General features: G+C 41.1%; 1 protein-coding gene and 1 long non-coding RNA gene across 5 annotated transcripts in view; one reads left to right on the top strand and one right to left on the bottom strand.

Annotated features, from left to right (window-relative positions):
* LOC144809094 (uncharacterized) overlaps nt 1-19,959 on the bottom strand; it is a 221,819-nt gene that overhangs the window by 24,489 nt on the left and 177,371 nt on the right. Inside the window, exon 2 of one of the 2 annotated variants that reach the window (XR_013606862.1) lies at nt 14,593-14,658. The exons of the other annotated variant lie outside the window; for it this stretch is intronic. This is a non-coding gene — a long non-coding RNA (uncharacterized LOC144809094). The remainder of the gene's footprint in view (nt 1-14,592; nt 14,659-19,959) is intronic. 2 annotated transcript variants of the gene reach the window in all.
* The window catches only part of WNT5B (Wnt family member 5B), a 442,741-nt gene that overhangs the window by 301,307 nt on the left and 121,475 nt on the right, over nt 1-19,959 (top strand). The window lies entirely within an intron of this gene.

Raw genomic sequence — 19,959 nt, 5'->3', positions numbered from 1 at the left:
TACTAGGAATATTTTCTGTATTATTCTTCCAGAACACTGCCCTGGAATTGGCTTTTTAGACCCCTGTCACAAGGACTTTGCCAGTTGCCAACCTGAGACAGAAAGGCAACTGGACTGTAGTTTCCCCACAAACCACTGAGCAGTATGACAAGGAGATGCATTTTAAGTAACAATCAATCCAATGAGATATCACGGAGACAATTTGTGGAAACCAAACCCTCTTTCATAATGGAAAGATACACTCCTGAACACCAGGAACCCAGGGATATATTTTGAAGATGTATTTAAAATCAAAATCCTGTTCTAGTGCACACCAATAGACTGAACAACAAATAATATTGTAACATAGTGGGGAAAGGATAAGGTTCTTTTATATTGAAATCTCTAACCCCACCTTCATCTCTTGGTTAACTAAAATACTATTAACGCTAAAACAAAAGCCTAATTCTGAGTGTCAAAGATGGTTCACACTTGCATACCTCCTCTGAACAATTAAACCAATGTTCAGTAAAATAACAGCATCTGTTATTCTTGTCTGTGTCAAAAGGAAAGCCAATAAGCTCGCACAGTGAAGGCTAAGTGTGCCTCTTGGTAGCTTTCATCAAAGGAATGTGATAAGATTCTGTTTGGCCTCTGTCTTGAGTCTCTGGTATGAAGTTCCCCAATATATTGTCACACTCTGTTCTTAGTTAATAGAACGTGTCAGTTCTTCATGAATCTTTCAGAATAAACAATAACCAGAAAAGGCATTGACACCTTTTCACGTACTTACATTCTGTGGAACTATTTTTTATTTAAAAACAATAAACGGAAGTAAAATTATCAGCTTCCATGAAACATTGTTCATCAATCAAAAAAATCACTAGAACAGACGAATTGAGTTATACGAAATAACATGACTATATTCAAGCACAATGATGAGAAAGCAACACAGGGAAAGCACATGAGTATGAGCGCATCACAGGGGAGTGCTGGGAGAATCACATGGGAGAGTGAGAGCAATATTGACCAGGGAAGCGAAGGACATTGGGAAGAGAGTTGGAAAACACATGCTCTCTTGTAGGGTGCTAAATACAAAAGAAAAATAGTTCTCTAAAAATGAGCAGGGGATAACAACCCAAATAAATTGGAAATGCTCCTATGGCGGGCCAGCCACAAGATGGACAAGGCAAGCTATCAAATAAAGAAGCAAGGAAAAGAGTGACAGTAAATCTAAGTAATGTAAAGCAATGGGCTGGCTGCAAGCGCCCTCACTGTTCTCTGCAAACACACAATATGTCTTTCGCAGACTTGGATCTTGCACTGTCTGGTAGCCTCAACCTAAAATGGGTAGTTCACAACTGTGAGGTCAAGGATGGCATTGTGTCTGCATTTGTTAGAAATGCTAACTGAAATAAAACAATGCTGACCACTTGATGGCCACAGGCCCTCAGTTAAAGGTCATCTCGTGAAAGGTTTTTAGAGAAATACATTTAACTATGGAAAATAAGAGAACGATGTATAAAATCAGATGCAAATTCAGAACCACTTCATCCTATAATGCAGATATTAAAATTATTCATATCCTAATCTCCATGATTAACACTGCCCGCTTAGAGTTAAAGGGAGACGATTGGGAATAATCTCCCCAAATGTTATGAAATAGAGAATGGAATGCTTATGGGCTTTTAATGTATTTAGAAGACACAGTGCTCTCCAAAATATGCACTACACCACATAAATGCTGTTAAGTTATAGCGTGCACATTTTATTTATTTAAATTATTTGAGTCTCACCTAGTCAGCGCTTGCGCTGTCTCTCGAGATATGCTGTATTCAGGTATGGGCTTTAAGCTCCGCCAATTTTCCACCCATCTTTTCAATTGGCTCCTTTTACTGTCCTTCGTAAATGATGGCTTTTAATTCGTGAATAGGCTTAGTAGTGCCTCCTTAGTACCTCATTTTCTCTTGTTGTAACCTCCCATGAGGACTGCCCCTGTTACATGTATTGTTACTCGGGATGGTTTAATTACAGTCTGTGAGCACTATTTTCTTAAATGACTTTCTTCTGCCTGCCCTTGCAGGTAGGATATGCTTTCCCATAACCGTTATTTTTTTTACCAGCGCAGCACGCTTTGTGACCGCACAACTTTCTTTATGCACGGCTCGCCGTATTTACCTTAACAAACAAAGGCTTTTTTTTAAGCATCCCATGCCGCACTTTAGCTTTAATGGTAGCTGCGCCCCTTTCTTTATGCGCGCCTCACCAGATTCACTTTGGAAAACAGACAACTCTGTAGGTTTGTGCGATTTTGGCTGTGGAGGCACACAGTGTGTGGCATCATTTCTGTGGGCAAGGCTCAAAGGTGCAGGTAAAACCTATTGTTTTCATATGCCGCTTGTGGCACCCGTTTCAAGCGTATTGCACTCTTTCTTTTCACTACCAGGCTGCCTTTCAGTTCTTTATTCATGTGCCACTTGCGGTGCCCGTTGCACGAGCGCCCCACGCTGTCACCTTTCTTTCATGCCCGGTGAGGAGGGTTCTTGCCACACCATACCCTCGCTGATGTGAATGTGATATTTTGTCTATACCACCCCACCTTCTTCCAGTTTCCCACCTGACAGACAGCACGTGTACCAAGGCTTCAGCTAACGTGCTAATAGACACTCCATTTCACTGCTCAGTGAGTGGGCGTCAGCGAGACCATCACCTCCTCGGCTTGGGCTTTGGGGAAGATAATTGCGATGTTGCGCTGTCTTACTTGTTATACCATTTATGCTGTGTTGCAAATCCCATTAGCCTACAACAGCCTATCTGTGTGTTTGTGCATATGACTATACGTAAGTGTGGTTACATGAGTCAGGCTTGTTGTTTTTTTATATGCATGTATGGCGGGGCTAACCATTTCTCTGCGAGACTGCGTGCCGTTGCTAGAGCTTGCAAAAACAACAATTGATGGACGGAATGTTGCACAATGGCAAAACATTCACCCACAGTCACAGATCTGGGTTTAATCCATTGTTATTTTGCTCACCACACCAACTCAGTTCAGACATGGCCATATGCAAATCAGTCTTGACCCTGTGTCTCGTGGGAATAGTCCAGCCCGAACTGCCAAGCCATGTCTTCCCTGGACCGGAATCAAGCATCCTAGGACCGGTTTCTGGCTCTCAGCCGTCATTAGCCAGGATAGCTTGATTCCAGTGGCATGGAGACAACGGGACTCACATCTGAGCATACCCGTCCCGCTTGGGGTGACAAATGCCAAAAACAACAATTGATGGACGGAATGTTGCACTATGGCAAAACATTCACCCCCAGTCACAGATCTGGGTTTAATCCATCGTTATTTTGCTCACCACACCACCCCAGTTCAGACATGGCCATATGCAAATCAGTCTTGACCCTGTGCTGAAGACGGCTGATAGCCAGAAACCGGTCCTAGGATGCTTGATTCCGGTCCAGGGAAGACATGTCTGAACTGGGGAGGTGTGGTGAGCAATAAAACGATGGATTTAGGCCCAGATCTCTGCACTGGGGTGAATGTATGACATTGTTCTGCATTCTGTCCATCAACTGTTGTTTTTGCAGTTGCTAGAGCTTGGCACTGGCGCACACATAAGTTAACAAGCATTTGCAATGCAATAGGTCTCGCATTACTGAAGGTTTGAGCTATTGGCGTGGCATTATTATAAGCAACGCCGATAGCTCAAACTTTCAATAATGTAAGACCTATTGCATTACAAATGTTTTTTTTTTTTTTTACTATTTTCTCTGGAGGGGAGAATATTTACTAACTAATTCAACATCAAATTATCAACGAACACAAATTTTTTTAATGTATTGTATTTCAGTAAAATAACATGTGTAAATAGATATAGTCTGTAAAGTACACTGTTGCTGAGCTTCAATCAGGCCATCCATCCATTCCCTTAAAATAATAATAGGGCAAAAATGAGACAGATACGTGGTCTAGTATCTGTCCGCAAAATAGAGAGATCGTATCCATGAAATTGAGCTCACATCACATCATGGGTGTGGGAATTCTCAAATATTTTTGGGGGGAGTTTGATGTAGTGTAAACTAGACCCAAAGGTATCAAAGCACTTTACAATAGCTCCAGTTGTGTTACAGATGGACACATTCATTTTTTGTTAGGCACTGGGAGATTGAGTGATTTGCCCAGAATTACAGGATGTTGAGCGTCCCTGCTGAGACTCGAACCCGGTTCCCCCAGCTTCGAGGTCGACTGCTCTAGCCGTTAGGCCACATCCTCTCGCTGTTTTCTGTGTTATCTGTAAAAAAAGAAGTCTTGCATTTCATTGCTTGTAGTACAAAAGTCATGCAAGTTTATAGAATTCACAACAACGACACAAATTTAGGGTAATTTATGTGTGCGTCTCGTACAGTTGTATAATAATCTTTTGGTGCCCAGATTGGATTCACTCTCCACCTGCGTCACTTCTCTCAGGGGATTGAGCAGGATATTAGTAGAGTTTGATGTGTTTATGTTTGTGTTCTCTTTTGTAGCTCTTTGTCTCTCTGCTCCTTTCTAGTGTCACCCATCAGAGTCTTTCAATAATCAGTTAATTTTGCAGAGCAGTTAGTTTATTCCAAAACTGGCCTCTTTTTGTGTTTGGATCCTGCTAACTTTTCTAGGTTATTTGGTGGTTTGCCTGTGAAAATGTTTGAATAAAAATAGTCAATACAGCTCAGTGAGTCACCTGCTGATGGAGTGTGTGTGTATTTATACACACACACACACACACACACACACACATATAAATTAATAAATTATAATAGAGTGGTGATCGCCACTTTGTAGTTATAGTTAAGTCAGAGATTCCATAGGAAAGGGATTTTTTGTTTCTTTAAAAACTTTGGCACAGTTTGACAATTCTGCACAAAACTTTCCCCCAAAAAGTTCATCCGCTTTGGCTCTCTCATAGAAAGTTTTGCATCAACCGAAAAAGGGGAGACAGGGCGTGGGGGGCAAGAAAAAAAGAGGAGGGGCTTCCCAAAAGTGAGATACCCACATATATTTCCACAGGAACGTTTTATCTCTGATACAGAAAAAAACTGCTCAATGCAATTACTCCTAATTTAACAAAAAGTAAAAATTTTACTCAGTGGGCTTTTTGTTATTTGAGCTAAATCCGTTTAGCATTTGTCGAGAAAATGACGTGTAAAAAGGTGCCCAGTTGCGCATGAAGTGGTTGATGTGGCTAAAAAGTTAGAGCTATCTGTACTATTGATATCCAGATATGATCTGTATGGCCCTTTCAAAGTGGATGGGTGGATCCTTATTGGCTGGCTACGACATGGAGAATATGTTGCGGCTTGGGAACTCGGTCCCCGAGTCCTGAAAACAAAAAAAAGCCACATAGGAAGAAGGATGGGCATATCCTGACCACCACGGCCTTATTGGCTGTAGTACCAAAGTGCCCCCCCTCCCCCAACTCAAATAAAAAAAAATCAGGGCATGGGTACCAGCTCCTGGTACCATAGTGCTCAGTGCAGCACCCCCTGTTATTTTACAGTACTGATAAAATACTTTTTTGGGTTTAAACCATGAGAAGGTCTGGTCATACACCAGACCCTGTGGCTAAACAACATAGTGCATGCCATAGGCCATATTCAAATGGCCATTTGTTACTTAATTAACTCACCACAATATACCTCCAAAAACTTACCAGCTCTCACTGAAAAAATATAACTAAAATAAATGTCATACACCAGACCCTGTGGCTAAACAACATAGTGCATGCCATAGGCCATATTCAGTGGGGTTTGGCTGCCTGCAGTGGGTTGAGTGCAGGCCCAACCCACTGCTGCTCACAGACGAATGCTGTGTGCAATGGGGGAGTTTGCACAATGGGGAAGTTGGCCATCCACTGGGGGTTGGGTGCAGGGTCTGGCAATAGTCCATCAAACAGGATGTTTGGTCATCTCCATCTGGTGTGTAACCATTGCCCTCAGGAACCATATTATGAAAAAAACAGAGCACTCCGTTTGGTAGCACTTTATAACAGGACTGGCCCCCACCAATCGCATTCATCTGTTTACTTATGCCTACCACCACCCCTCGGGTATAAGCCATCAATCAGGACTCTCTATCCGTCTATGTCCCGGACTTTTCTTCTTTCACTCTGCCTCCAGGTGCAACCCATCGCCTTGCAGTCAGCCTCGACGCCAGGTGTTTCTTGGCATTCCTCTTTTTCTTTTCCCTTGAGTGTTCCAGGTGAAGGCTTGTCTGGTGGTGTTTGATGCAGGCTTGTGGAGTGGTGACCAATCCAGCCCCAGCGTCTTTATATAATGAGCAGAGAGTTGAAAAGTCTGCTGTTCTAAGTTGTTGCTGATGGTGTTTGGCCAGCGGATTTGGAGGATTGTACTGTTAAAAGGCTTGATCTTGGGTTGCAGCACTAGGTCCTTGGAGCTCCAGATGTTCTTTAGTTGAATGAAGGCAGCTCTTGCTTTGCTGATTCTTGCCTTGATGTTTGTGTTTGTGCTGCTCTGCTTGTCTATGAACCTGCCCAGGTAGGCGAAGGCCTCAACCTCTTCCAGTGCATCGCCTTCAGAAGAGACTGAAGTTGCTCTGGCCATGTTAGCCTTCAGATTCTCGGTTTTTCCCCTGTGAATTTTAAGGCCGAAGTTGTGCTGATGTAACTGCCACTTTGTTGGTCTTCTCCTACATTTGCAGACGAGTATGGTAGAGTAAGGCCAGGTCGTCTGCACACTCCAGCTCGTCGAGTTGCATCTAAGGTGTCCACTGGATACGATTTATTTTCCTTGCTGTGAATGTCTTCACTATCCAGTCTATGGCCAGCAGGAAGAGAAAAGGTGAGAAATCCCTGGCGAACTTCGGTTCTCACTTCGAAGGCTTCAGTGAGTTGTCCTCCATGGACTATCTTGCAGGTCATTCCCTCGTAAGAGCTCCTGATGATTCTTACTAGTTTATCTACCACACCGTAGTGGCAGAGGAGTTTTCAGAGGGTCTCCCTGTTATGCTGTCAAATGCCTTTTCATAGTCAAAGAAGTTGACATAGAGGGGGGAGTTCCATTGACTGTCAATGATGATGCACAGTGTTGCAGTCAGGTCTGTTACGATCTATCTTTGCGGAAGCCAGCTTGCTGGTCTTGTAACTAAATGTCTACTTGTTCTTTATGTTCAGGAAGACTCTGTTGAACACTTTGCCTGGGGTTGATAGAAGAATTATCCCTCTGAAGTTTGGAAAGTTACTCTGGTCACTTTTCTTGGGTATGTTGATCATATATTCTTCCTTCCAGTCTGATGGCACCTTTTCCTCTTCCCATAGCCTTCCAAATATAGGGTAGAGCATGTCTCCTGATGTTTCAATGTCTTCTTTGAGTGCCTCTGCAGGAACTTTGTCGGGTCCTGCTGCCTTCCCAATTCTCAGATGTTTAATGGTTTGCCATATTTCTTCTTTGGTTGCTCTGCTGCAGTTGATTAGCAAGTCCTTGCCAATAGCTGTAGGTCCCCTGGATATAGCAAACCAGAAATACCTGTTACAGACAAAGCTGGGAAGACAATCATGGGTAATGAAGGCTAACAATGAAAATTAGTGAATCACTTTGAAGAACTGCTGAACCAGCCTGTGCAGAATCTCGATCAGACATACAGGCAGCTGACAAGGACGTGCTTCATCTGTTTGAAGTAAAAACAACGTAGTAGCTCTACCAGTACATTCTGGTCATTGAGGTTGTTTTCCATAAAATGGTTCCTGTGGCCAAAGCCTTACACCACAGGGGCTTGACCCTTGCTGTAACACGCTGTTTGTTGGACAGTTTAAAAGGCACTGGTCTTTGAATGTTATACTGCAACATGTTTGTCACCTGCTGTAATCCACTGAAGCACTTCTATGAGACTAGGAAAAATTAAATATTTGAAATAAATTAAGAGTTATCAAGCTTTGCTCAATTCGAAAACCTGCAACTTTGCATAGATGGACAACATTGACCAAAATACACTGGGAGAGATGCTGAGTTTGATCGTACTTAGATTCTAGAGCACATAGACTCCTGACCCTGTCTCCTCCTCTCTCATTTTTGGGAATCTGGTCAATGCAGAAGAATCTTACAAGGTCACGATTACTGTTATGGATTCTTTCAAAATGACAGGCTACTGGGTAAGTGGCATCTTTTTTAGAGATTGCATGCATATGTTTGAGAATGCATTTCTTTACAGGATGAATGGTACTGCCCACATAATGCTTGGAGCATGGACATTCGAGGCAATAAATGGTGAATTCTGAGTTGCAGTTTAACAGCCGATTGATACTCCTAACTGATTTTGGTCCCTTCTCTGAAGTGCTATAATTGGTCAATTTCTGGCTAAGTTTAGTAGCTTTGCATTTCATGCAAGGAAAAAAGGCAGTGCCAGTTTCTTTTTTCAGAGGAGTGGAACAAATGATCACTGATAGATTTACAGCGTTTATATGTGACCAATGGCTGGGTAGGAATAATCTTTATATATATATATATATATATATTTATATACATATCTTTTCAAAAAGGTCCCACCATCCCTCTGCCGAAATCCAAAACGGGTGCCTCCTTAAATGCGAGGGCGGGACTCGCGTATGCCACAACGAGTAACTTCAAAATGAAGGAGCACTCACGGGACATTTTTGATATTTATTAAAACAATTAGCAGCAAATGCATTTTGGCATTGTAGCCTTCCTCAGTGCTTGCCATTTGTTTTAAAATCTGCTTGATTTTTGACTCATCACCTTGTCTCTGATTGGTGGGTCTGCGGCCAATGGAGAAGCTGTCTTTACGATGATTCTTTTTGCTGACTTTCGGCCACCCGGGATGCAATCTAGCGAAGATTCGCAATATGATGTTGCCGATGTGTGCATCCATTGACGGCCCGTTGTTACCTTCCTCAGATTTCTTCCACTGTGTAACTCGGCTGCCGCATATTCGGATTCTGTGTCTCGGGTGCCCCTTGTTGCAGCCGCTTGTTGTTGCACAGAGGTCCTCGCAGGCATCATTTATATTAATGATTACCACAAATTTGTATAATTTGCGACCACTTAGATCGACGAGATGATCTATATATACATAAAACCTAAACAAATTACAAATCAAACAAAGTAGCAAATGAAATAAATTTAAAAAAGGCGTTTACTAAATATATTTTTATCCAAAATAGTATACAGAAAAATTCATATACAAATAATATACAATTAAACAAACAGATAATATAACATATATTCAAACAATAGTTTAAAAAGTATTAAAGTCTGGTAATAATAGATATACTATACCCACTCCAGTCTGCAACAGTAGGGTAAGCGCTGGACTTCGGAGGGGTAACAATTACTATTCCCTCTCCAGTCTGTGCAACAGTAAGGAAAGTACTTCACTTCAAACACATAACATATATTAAACATAACCCTATTAATGTATAACAAATATAAAACTCTTAATATGAACTTTATTAATTAACCCCCCAAAATATATTTAAAATAAACAATGAACATGATTAGTAAACAAATCAATAATTATCAGTTACAAAATTGCCATTTGTTACTTAATTAACTCACCACAATATACCTCCAAAAACTTACCAGCTCTCACTGAAAAAATATAACTAAAATAAATGTAATACAATTAACATAATGTATAATTAAATTTTAATTAATAATTTAATTATTACATAATTAATAATTAACTTCCCACCCTATACCCCTACAAACCCAGCAACCTGCAACTAAAATATCATGTAAGAAATACAATGATTAAAGAATTTACATAATAAACAATTAATTAGATAATTAATAATAAATTGTCAATTATTATTTAATTAACTTCCCACCCTATACCCCTGCAGACCCAACAGCCCACACCTAATATATAACTTAAATATAATTATTACACAATGTACATATATATTAATCAATTAAATAATTAATTATTACTTAATTAACTTCCCACCCTATAAACCCAACAGCCCACACCTAATATAGAACTTAAAATATATAATTATTACCCAATGTACATATGTATTAATCAATTAAATAATGCATAATTAATAATTGTTAAATATTACATAATTAACTTTCCACCCAATACCCCTACAAACCCAACTGCCTTCAGCTAATATATATACCTTAAAACATATAATTATTAAACATTTTACATATTTATTGATCAATTAAATAATAAACCTGCTTATCCGGTACAACAATATCAATCACTATTAGCAATTACATAAAAAACATATAAATCACTTACAATTAGAAACTATATTTCAAAATATTATTAACAATTATACAAATAATAATAACGCGAAATTAATATATGAACATCAATTTTTTTTACAAATATATTATTAAAAACGATATTATTGAAAACGATATAACTTACCTGAAAAATTGATATTGTTAGCAACTACATCTCTGCATCACGATATTTTTACATCATGATATTATTCTTCGATATTTCTGCAACTTGATATTTTGAATCCAATATTCTGTCTAAATACCCTTCTATAGTGGTGAAATAGTGAGATTTTAGAATGTGATGTGCCCAAATAGGATAGGCTAGTTTGGCACTGAAATCTGTGTGAAGTCCGAGGGGGCGATGAGGGCGCAGGAGAAAGATGGCATATGGATAATATTAAGATTGAAAACAATTTCAACCTAGGATGAGAGATGGAAGGTAATGGCCAGGGGGTGATGGCAATGCCCTCACCTCGTCTGTTCGGTTGATCTAGATACTGTATTGAGCAGCTGGTGGAGACGGGAGAAAGATATCAGGATTAGAGTCTGGCTTCAATCAGGTTTCTGAAAAAAAAGTATATCGGGATTGTGGTGGATCCTATCAGAATACCAATTTATTCCACAGGAGTCGAAGATGGTCCCAATGCCCCTACACCAATGAACTCACCCAGAGCAAGACTCTCGGTAAGCACAACAGCGGGTGAAGGGGAAGTGGATATAGAGAGACTGCCTCGATAAGAAGACACTCAAGAACGTCTTCGCATCTCTGCTACTCTGGTCTGGAATGGTTACACAGCATCTGCATAGGGAAGAGAACATCAGACATACATAGACCTGTAACTAAGTATATATGTATACTTGAATGACTTCTATGTATATATAGATTTCAAATATTACCCAAACTACTCGAAGCTTTAGCTTCTCTCTTATAACTCTGTTTTTATTCTTCTTCTTGTATATCGAGTAAATCTCGGCAAGAGTTCCAAATGAAATTACCCTCTTTGATATCCTAGTAAAAGGTATTATGTACGAATACACGGAAAGGAAGAGTGACTGCTTCTCACTGCATGGTGCACTATTTAGACTAACCACACCGGTGAATACTTCTTTTACTTTTCATAGACGATACCTTATTCTTCAAGCTGAATTCCCACGTAGAACAGCTTACTGTTAAGTCTCCATTTTCAAATACAAATGCCACAAGTTAATAATAGCCTAACTAAAGTTTTTTAGAGCGCACTAACTAACTTCGCATTCAAAAATAAACAAACTTTGTCCTGAGGAAATAAAATCAAAATTTCTTCTCTCAGAACTCTCCGAGACAAACAGGAATCAAAAGGCTGTAGCGGAAGAAGAAAGCAGATTTGAAAACTGGGATGTTCTGAATGCAGCGAGACATTGAACGTGTTTCGAGCCACAGTTGAAGTGCGAAGCTCATTAGTGATGCCAGCGCACTTCAGAACCTGGTCCTGAGCGTGAGGATACAACACTAGAGCGCTGACCTGAATTTCGTAGTGAACTGTCTTTTGTATTCCTTGGAACAACGGGCTCCATTTTAAGCAGTTTAAGGAAGGTTGTTAGAATCTTCAGATGAAGTAGTTGCACTCTTCTCCAGCATGGATATTTAGCCTTTCTTTGTGAATGCACTATAATCTTTTTTTCCTTTCCTGCTCTAACGCTTGCTATTGTGGTCCTGACAGAGCCAAAGTCCCCACACATCTATTTAGTGATTGACTAAAGAGAGTAAGTTGATATGGAAACGATTGACAGTGGCTTTTTCTGGGATGCCCGTCAACTTGCAGGTGAGACAGAAAGTGTAGTTTCAACCAGAATGGTGTATTTACAGTGATAACAGCTGAACCCTTCAAACAAGATGTGAGCTGGAAGGCAGGCGCAGGCTGCTGGCTTAACTGTAATTGTGTGGATTCGTGCTGTGGAGCATGTCAGAACACAAACGGTGATGATTGCCGAATGGTATGGGTGGTTGGTCACTCGTACGTACTTGGTCATGGTGGACCCAGACGCAGGAAAGAACAGCAGATTGGCCTGACATTAAATGATGGGCTTCACCCTGAAGAAGCATGGAGCGGCGCAAGTCCCACCACCCCCATTCACTTGGAGGTCAATGACTTGGCGCAATTACAAAGAAAAACTCTGCTGAGCAGCTTAAGGGAAAGGCTATTTGCCAGTACAATCGTTATGTGGTCAGAAGTCATTCTCTGGTAGCATCGGAGGGGGGCCTTATCCAACGGGCTATTGAGAAGTCAAGGAACAAACTCAACGTGGCACTGTACAAATTCTGCAAGGCAAACTGCTGGGAGAGCATCAGGCATGAGATGATAAACTTGAGGTGCTTGGAGCTTTACAACAAGAATGGGGTTCACCTATCTGAAGCACGGGTGAAGTTATTTTGGGTTAACTTGTGGGGGACCCTGACCCTGGCTGATTGCACCTGACAAAAAAAGGTGGGGGGAATGCCGCCTGGGGACATAAGCCCCGCAGTCGGTGTTGCGGTCACCAAAAAGAACATCTTAAGGCCACACCTAGTAACGAGGGGTGTCACAAGTACTGGACATGTCTTTGGATGCCTACGGCAGGGTAAGCCAGCTAATGAGGGGTACATGGTATAGAGCATTCACAGGCCAGGCCGTTTTACGGTGGGGCACAGAGGACATGCAAGGTAGCGGGTTAAGTCTAACATCTTTAAAGGTACCCGCCCTTGTCAACTGGGATTCTCCAGCTCCTAAAGACTGCATCATTTTACCTGCAAAGATAATAATTTATGACTACGCCCGTCATTATGATGTCAGTCAGAGTTGCCTCCGACCAACACCGTTTTGTGAAAGGAACCGCCTGATCATAGGTCAGTGGTTCCAACCACGCAATGGGGATGTGACTGCACATGGTGCAGTCGCAAACTTCCATTTTTCAATGGGAGCTTGTGCGGCCGGCTGAAACTGCCGGCAGCACAGGCTCCCTCCCATTGAAAAATTTAAGCAGCTCTGCACTGTGTGGCAGACACAGTGAGGTGCCTGCCACATGGCACAGGGATGTTAAGGGGGCCAACATATGTGCCCCCCAGAGTCAAATGCGGGGGGACGGGGGAAAGGGAGCCCTACTAGGGCCCCCCAAATTCAGTTTCCGACAGCCAATCCATGTCCAAAAGGTTGACATGGATTGGCTGTCGTAAACCAACACCATAATCCCGACGGGTGAAACGCTGTCCTTAAGGGATTATGAGGGCTTTCGACTGGCCCGACGGCCTCCTAGAGTTCGTCGATACCGCATCGGATTCCCTGGTCGGCTTAAGCTCCAACTGCCATCATCGTAATATGGCGGTTGGACTTTAAACCTACGATGTCAGTCCGAAAGCCTCTGACCGACAACGTAATTAGGCCCTTAGTGTGACATAACATGATGTTTTGATGACGTTGAATGCTGTACTATGAAACTTAAGGTATAACCATTGTGTGATGTTTTTAAACTGAATTGTCTTGATTTATGATCTTGAGCGCATGTTAGTACCAACAATCGTGGTGGAATATTGAGAAGTTATGTGTGCTGTAAGTGGCGGTCTGCCTACGAGCATTCAAATTGATTGATAAATATGCCGTAGGCTTCCAATTCAAAGTGAGTGATCAGTAATTCATTCTGAATAAGGGCTGTTTGGTTTGAATAAATGACCGGAAGGCCGGGTTAAAGACGTGAGGGTGATTTTCAGTCAGACCAGGATCAGGGGGTCCTGGTGCTAAGAGCAATCCTGCAGCGCATGCCAGCTGTGTTGTTGTGAAGTAACTCTGAATTTATAGCCCTTCATAAAAAAGGGGTGGCTGTGCTGGTAGTTGTTGCGGTATCGGAAGTGTGTAATGCAGTGCTTAATTTGAGGCGGTGGTTTCCAGTGCGCAGCACCGGCTCTAAATTATCACCAGCACTTATGACCGTCTGCCAACCTGTAGCGCTGTTTGTCTAAATTAGAGATGAACACAAGAACAGTTATTTATTAATTCAATATACATAAAAAAATGATCCATACCTGGTGCCCAAGCCATTGTTATAGCTTTGGGGGTCAAAACAGTCTGAATTGTCACAGATGGAGGGTCTGAAGAATACTGGTCTTGTTGGATCTGTCACATTTTTTTTTTTTTTACAAATTAAGCACTGACAATGGAAAACAGCAGAGGAAACAAATAGCCGAACAGGAGCTCGGCTGCCACCTTTACCTGCTGGCAATCTCCACTGCCTACAGTACTACTGAGAAAGTAAATGAGAAAATAAAATTGCGAATGCTTAAAACATAAAAAGTTCTATAAAACAGTTATATATACAAACACACAGACACATCCTCATCAATTTGTCCTCAGTTACCTTGAGCAAAGCTGAAAATCAACTTCTAGTCCTTGGCCTTTCATTTTGCCCAGAGAGTAACTTCAGCTACAGCAAAACAAAAGTGGAAATTTTTTCGTACATAAGAAAAGTAAAACTAAGGACATTTTTCACTATCAAAGACAGTTCACAACATCACAACAACGTGAATGATGCCTCAAAAAAAGATGGCACAACAGAGAATTTGAAAGCACCTCACGATGCGGGGATGCTAGCCACTATGCATGAACTAAGGATGAACGATCCCACCATTCTAGATAACATGGCAGCAGTTTCAACACAAGAAAGAGTCAACACACCTGGGGGTCCATTAGGATGGCGGGCGAAGTTTGCCCGCCCGCCATCCCATCGGTAAACGGGACTGCCCGCCATAAGGGCGGGGGTCCCGTGGGGGGCATTAGGATGTGCCCGCCACAGTGGCGGGCACATCCTGTATTTTCGGTATTGTGGCGGGCGGAGCCCACTGCACCGCCTGCCACAATACAAAAATTGCTTTGCAGCATTTCCGTAAACAAAGCGGCAGGCACCGCGCGGTGCCTGCCGCTTTGTATATGCAAATGTGGGGGGTTATCACAGGTACCCCTCCTGTGTGCATGCCCCTACCCACCTTCACTCTGGGGGCCCACAAGGGCCCCCCAAAGTGAAGACCGCCTGCCTTTCCGTGGCGGCATTGCCGCCACGGAAAGGCTTGCCAAAATGCCTATCATAATATGGCTGGCGGTGTCTGCTTGACACCGCCACCATATTAATCATTTTCCGCCCCGGCTGCAATGCGACCGGGGCAGAAAAGTGGCGGGCGGTGTTTTGCTCCGCCGTGGTCCCCCCCGCCATTCTAATATGGCGGGGGGGGGAATATAGGGAAGGATGGCGGGCGGATTGCCCCCGCCAGGCTGGCGGTGGCTACCGCCGGCCTGGCGGGGGCAATCCGCCCACCATCCTAATGGACCCCCTGGTCTCATAGACCCAAGTGCGGGTATGAGTCCCTTCAAGAACAAATCAACATTTTGCCCTATGATGCCAAAGGACGCGATCAATATCTTCCACGAAAGAACAATTGAAGATCTCAAAGTTCTGTATCGTAGGGTAAACAATAAGCAAAAAAAGATCAAAATGAAATTTTGAGAAAAAGAGTACGAGAAGTTAACCACCAAACTTAAAAACAACCAAGAAATCATCATCAATAAATCAGATAAAGGTGGAAACCTGGGGATTTGGCCTCGTAAGGATTACATGAAGGAAGCATTACGCAAGTTAAGTGACACTACCTGTTATACAAAATCTTCATTAACAGATTATACTAAGACTAAAGACACACTGAAAAAATACTAATGAGTTACAAACGGCAGGGATTAATTTCTAATCAGGAATCTATTTTTTTGTATAAAGAATTCCCTGTGATGCCCATCATGTATCTAATCCCTAAGAAACATAAGGAGACTGTACCTGTGCCCGGAAGACCTATTATTTCGGCGATAGGAGGAATGTGTGAAAACAGTAGTCGCTATATAGAGATCACTTTCTCCAATCTCATGTACTCAAGCTTCCTACATTCATTAAAGACACAGGAGATTTTTTGAAAAAATTAAAACAAATAACCTGGAAGGAAGAATATCTACTGATTGTGTTAGACATTGAATCGCTCTATACGAGCATAGAGCACCAAAGAGGACTGGCAGCTGTTAAACATCTTTTAGATACCAGGCCGTTAAACTGTTATAATCATAACATTATGTTATTAGAACTGATTAAGTGGTGCCTTTTTAATAACTTTTTTATGTTTAACAGACAAGTGTACAAGCAGTCCAGAGGAGTTGCTATGGGAGCCTGCTTCTCCCCCAGCTATGCGTGTTCACACGTGGGCTGGTGGGAGGAGCAGGCTCTCAGGGGGCAATACAAACAGGTGGTGGATGCTCATGTAGTAAATTGGTATCGCTATATTGATGATGTCTTTATAATATGGGATGAGGACATCAAAAGTGCAGAATTATTTATTTCAGAAATCAACACCAATGACAGCAATCTAAAATTTACATCGCATATAGATAAGGTCAGTGTTGATTTTCTAGACACCACAATATATATAGCAGCCAACGAAATACATACAACACTACATAGGAAGCCAACAGCAGGCAATTGCACCCTGCATGCTACTAGCTCCCATCCACAACATTTGATCACAAGTATTCCTTATGGTGAGCTTCTGAGGTTAAAAAGAATTTGTAGCACAGAAGCTGAATATGAAAAATGTGCAATTGCCGCCTTAGAAAGATTCAAGTTAGGAGGATACAGTGGTAAATTACTTAAGGAAGCTACTCAAAATGCTGTACTTCGGTCCAGAGATTCCCTGTTAGACAAAGGAGCTATAACAAAAGAAACAATTGAGATAAGTACAGATGATTCCATTGCCCCAAGGCTGATTACTACCTACAGTCAGCAACAAAGACAGGTTCAAGCAATAATTAAGAACAATTGGCCTATTTTGCTGATGGATGGGGTACTAGCACCTATTTTACCTGCAGCTCCAACACTGGATTTTAGGAAAGCTAAATCTATGAGAATGGAATTGGTCAAAAACAGCCCAGAATTAACTATGACTACAACTTGGTTAAAACCCAAGTGTGGTTTTTTCAAATGTTCTACGTGTAGGGCATGTAAATTTGGCAGCAATACCACTCATTATACTGTCCCATTTAGTACACAGCCAAGAGAAATAAGAGACCATTTGACCTGTCGTACAGATTTTGCTGTATACGTCCTCACATGCACCTGCAATTTAAATTACATAGGGAGAACAAAACTCCCGGTACATGCACGATTCTTACAGCATTTGCCTGCTATTGTTAACAATGATAATAACTATCCAGTAGCACGTCATTTTAAGGCAATGCACAAGAATGACCGTAGCTGTTTAAGATATTATGTGGTAGAAGCGATTCCTGTACTTCCTCGTGGAGGCAATAGAGAACTAAAATTGAGGAAACTGGAAACATACATGATGATGGAGTTTGACAGTAAGTTCCCTAATGGCCTCAACACAACTGAAGACTTGCACTATTATTTATATAATCAATAAGGTTATATTTCCCACACGATTATTATCTATCTCGACCCTTAGCTATGATTTTCTATTTTAGTCAAGTGTAGATTTGACAATTAATCAGCTTCAGTCTCATGATTTGTATTTTAAATACATATATCATCCGATGATCACTTATATTGGTTTTAAATAAAACTTTTTTATATAAAAAAAACCAAAACATACTGTTTAATTAGAAGTGTTTTATAGAAGTGATTTTAAGACTAAATATGGGTATTTGGTTTTAACACTAATTGCACTTTAATAAGTTAAGCACATTGCACTTTATATTGCCAAGTTTGCACAATCCATAGGGCCTTATATGAGAAATGGGGGCAAATGGTCCAAGTTATATTCAAGAGAATATGTCTGCCTATAGTTTATCAATCAAAACAATGACCCTGTTATGTTTAGATGCTTTATCGCAACAACATTACCACAAATAGTTGATACTGTTCAGGGTAGAGGTAGCTATAAGATCAGGAAAGGCATATAGTTAGCTGTGGCCTGACATATGAATTTGCGGTATTTAATGCTATTATTAGGTATATGTGACTTGCCACATTTATTCAGGATTCTGTGAGGCATGTTATGTTCTCGATTATATCTACACCTCGCCATTGCAATATATTACAATATTATGTGTTGCTACTAGGTAATCCTATTTTAATGTTGGTAGTTGTTTTGTGACTGTGCAAAGATTTTCATCCTGCATTATTTATACACATGAAGATAAAAAACATGATGAATTGATTAGAAATAGGAACGACTGCTATCGATAAATGGCATTTATGCTATGAGTATCAAAAGTGAATGCAATACAGGGGCAATTAATTGGTTTACAGTGATTGATAATGAGCATTTATGCTGTGAGTACAACATGCAAAGTTTACTATAGGCAGATTATCTGGGATTATTTTGGGTTTATGTTCATCATTTTTTTTTCCTTTGCCTCTTCGTTTTAAATATTCATTTTAAATATAGTTTTTTAGCATGTTTTAATGTAGTACCGGCTGGTGCAAATTACAACCATTATTGCTTTAAAAGTGGTTTAAAATAGCCCCAGTTTACATATTAGCACTCTGCACTTTTTTAGTATGTCTTTTATGTTCATGGGGGATCATGTGACACTATGGGTGGTATTAAAAACAATGGCAAACTTGCATTCCGCTATGTGATCAAGGCTGCAAGGACAGCCGAAACGTGTTGCGACTATTTATTGTGAAAAATAAATCTACTTTGCCAACCTGAAGAGGAGTTTGTGCCATTGCTTCATATATATATATTACCTACTGGCGGTCGCCAGTAGGTAGTTATAGTTAGGATCGTTTTCCAAAGGAAATACGCAACATTCTATTGGGAATAACTTTGGTGCCGAATGAGGGATCTGCCTGTAATTTTCCTTAACTTTGCCTCGCTGCGCTCCGCTCCTTCCCTGAAAGTTTCGGGGGGATCTGTCAAGCGGGGGCCGAGATAAAAGGGGGGTCCCAAAACGTGTTTTCCCCATGTTAATTTCCATAGGGCGGTTGGACTCACTTTTAGCCCGAACGGCTGAATGGATTTCCACCAAACTTTGCAAAATTGTAGGGACTGGTCCCCCGATGTGCCTTTGCTATGTCTCAAGATATATGCTCCAGTGGTTTTTACGAAAATTAACTTTGAAAAAATATATTTTGGGCTACATTGGGCTATATATATGTTAGAGCCCAAATGTAGCCCAATGTAGCCCAATGTAGCCCAAAGATGGCCACCAGAGACAAAAAAAACAAATGTACCCCAAATATCAGCCAGATGTAGCCCAACTATAGCCCAATGACAGAATGTCCCAGAGTGTTCTAAAGAACAACTAGAGCGCTAACAGTCTTACTTATGACAAAAGTATGGCACACCTGAAGTCATCTTGATTGGAATAAAGTGTTAACACTTAAAACATTTAATTTGCAAAGAAACAAAATGAGGGGGTTCATTTTGCCATAGAAATTATGATTAGTGCTGAAGAAAGAAAAATTAGGGCACATTTTGAGTGACTTCTCAAATCCTCTTATATTTCATTAAAAAAATTCTGATATGCAGTCTCCCAAGATGGCCACCAGAGACAAAAGAGCCCAAATGTAGGCCAAATATCAGCCAGATGTAGCCCAACTATAGCCCAATGACAGAATGTCCAAGAGTGTTCTAAAGAACAACTAGAACGCTAACAGTCTTACTTATGACAAAAGTATGGCACACCTGAAGTCATCTTGATTGGAATAAAGTGGTAACACTTAATACAT

The sequence above is a fragment of the Lissotriton helveticus genome, chromosome 1_1 (genome assembly GCF_964261635.1).
Source record: "Lissotriton helveticus chromosome 1_1, aLisHel1.1, whole genome shotgun sequence".
NCBI classification, from domain to species: domain Eukaryota; kingdom Metazoa; phylum Chordata; class Amphibia; order Caudata; family Salamandridae; genus Lissotriton; species Lissotriton helveticus.
The sequence above is the reverse complement of the archived record's forward strand: the minus strand, read 5'-3'. Positions and strand labels throughout refer to the sequence as shown.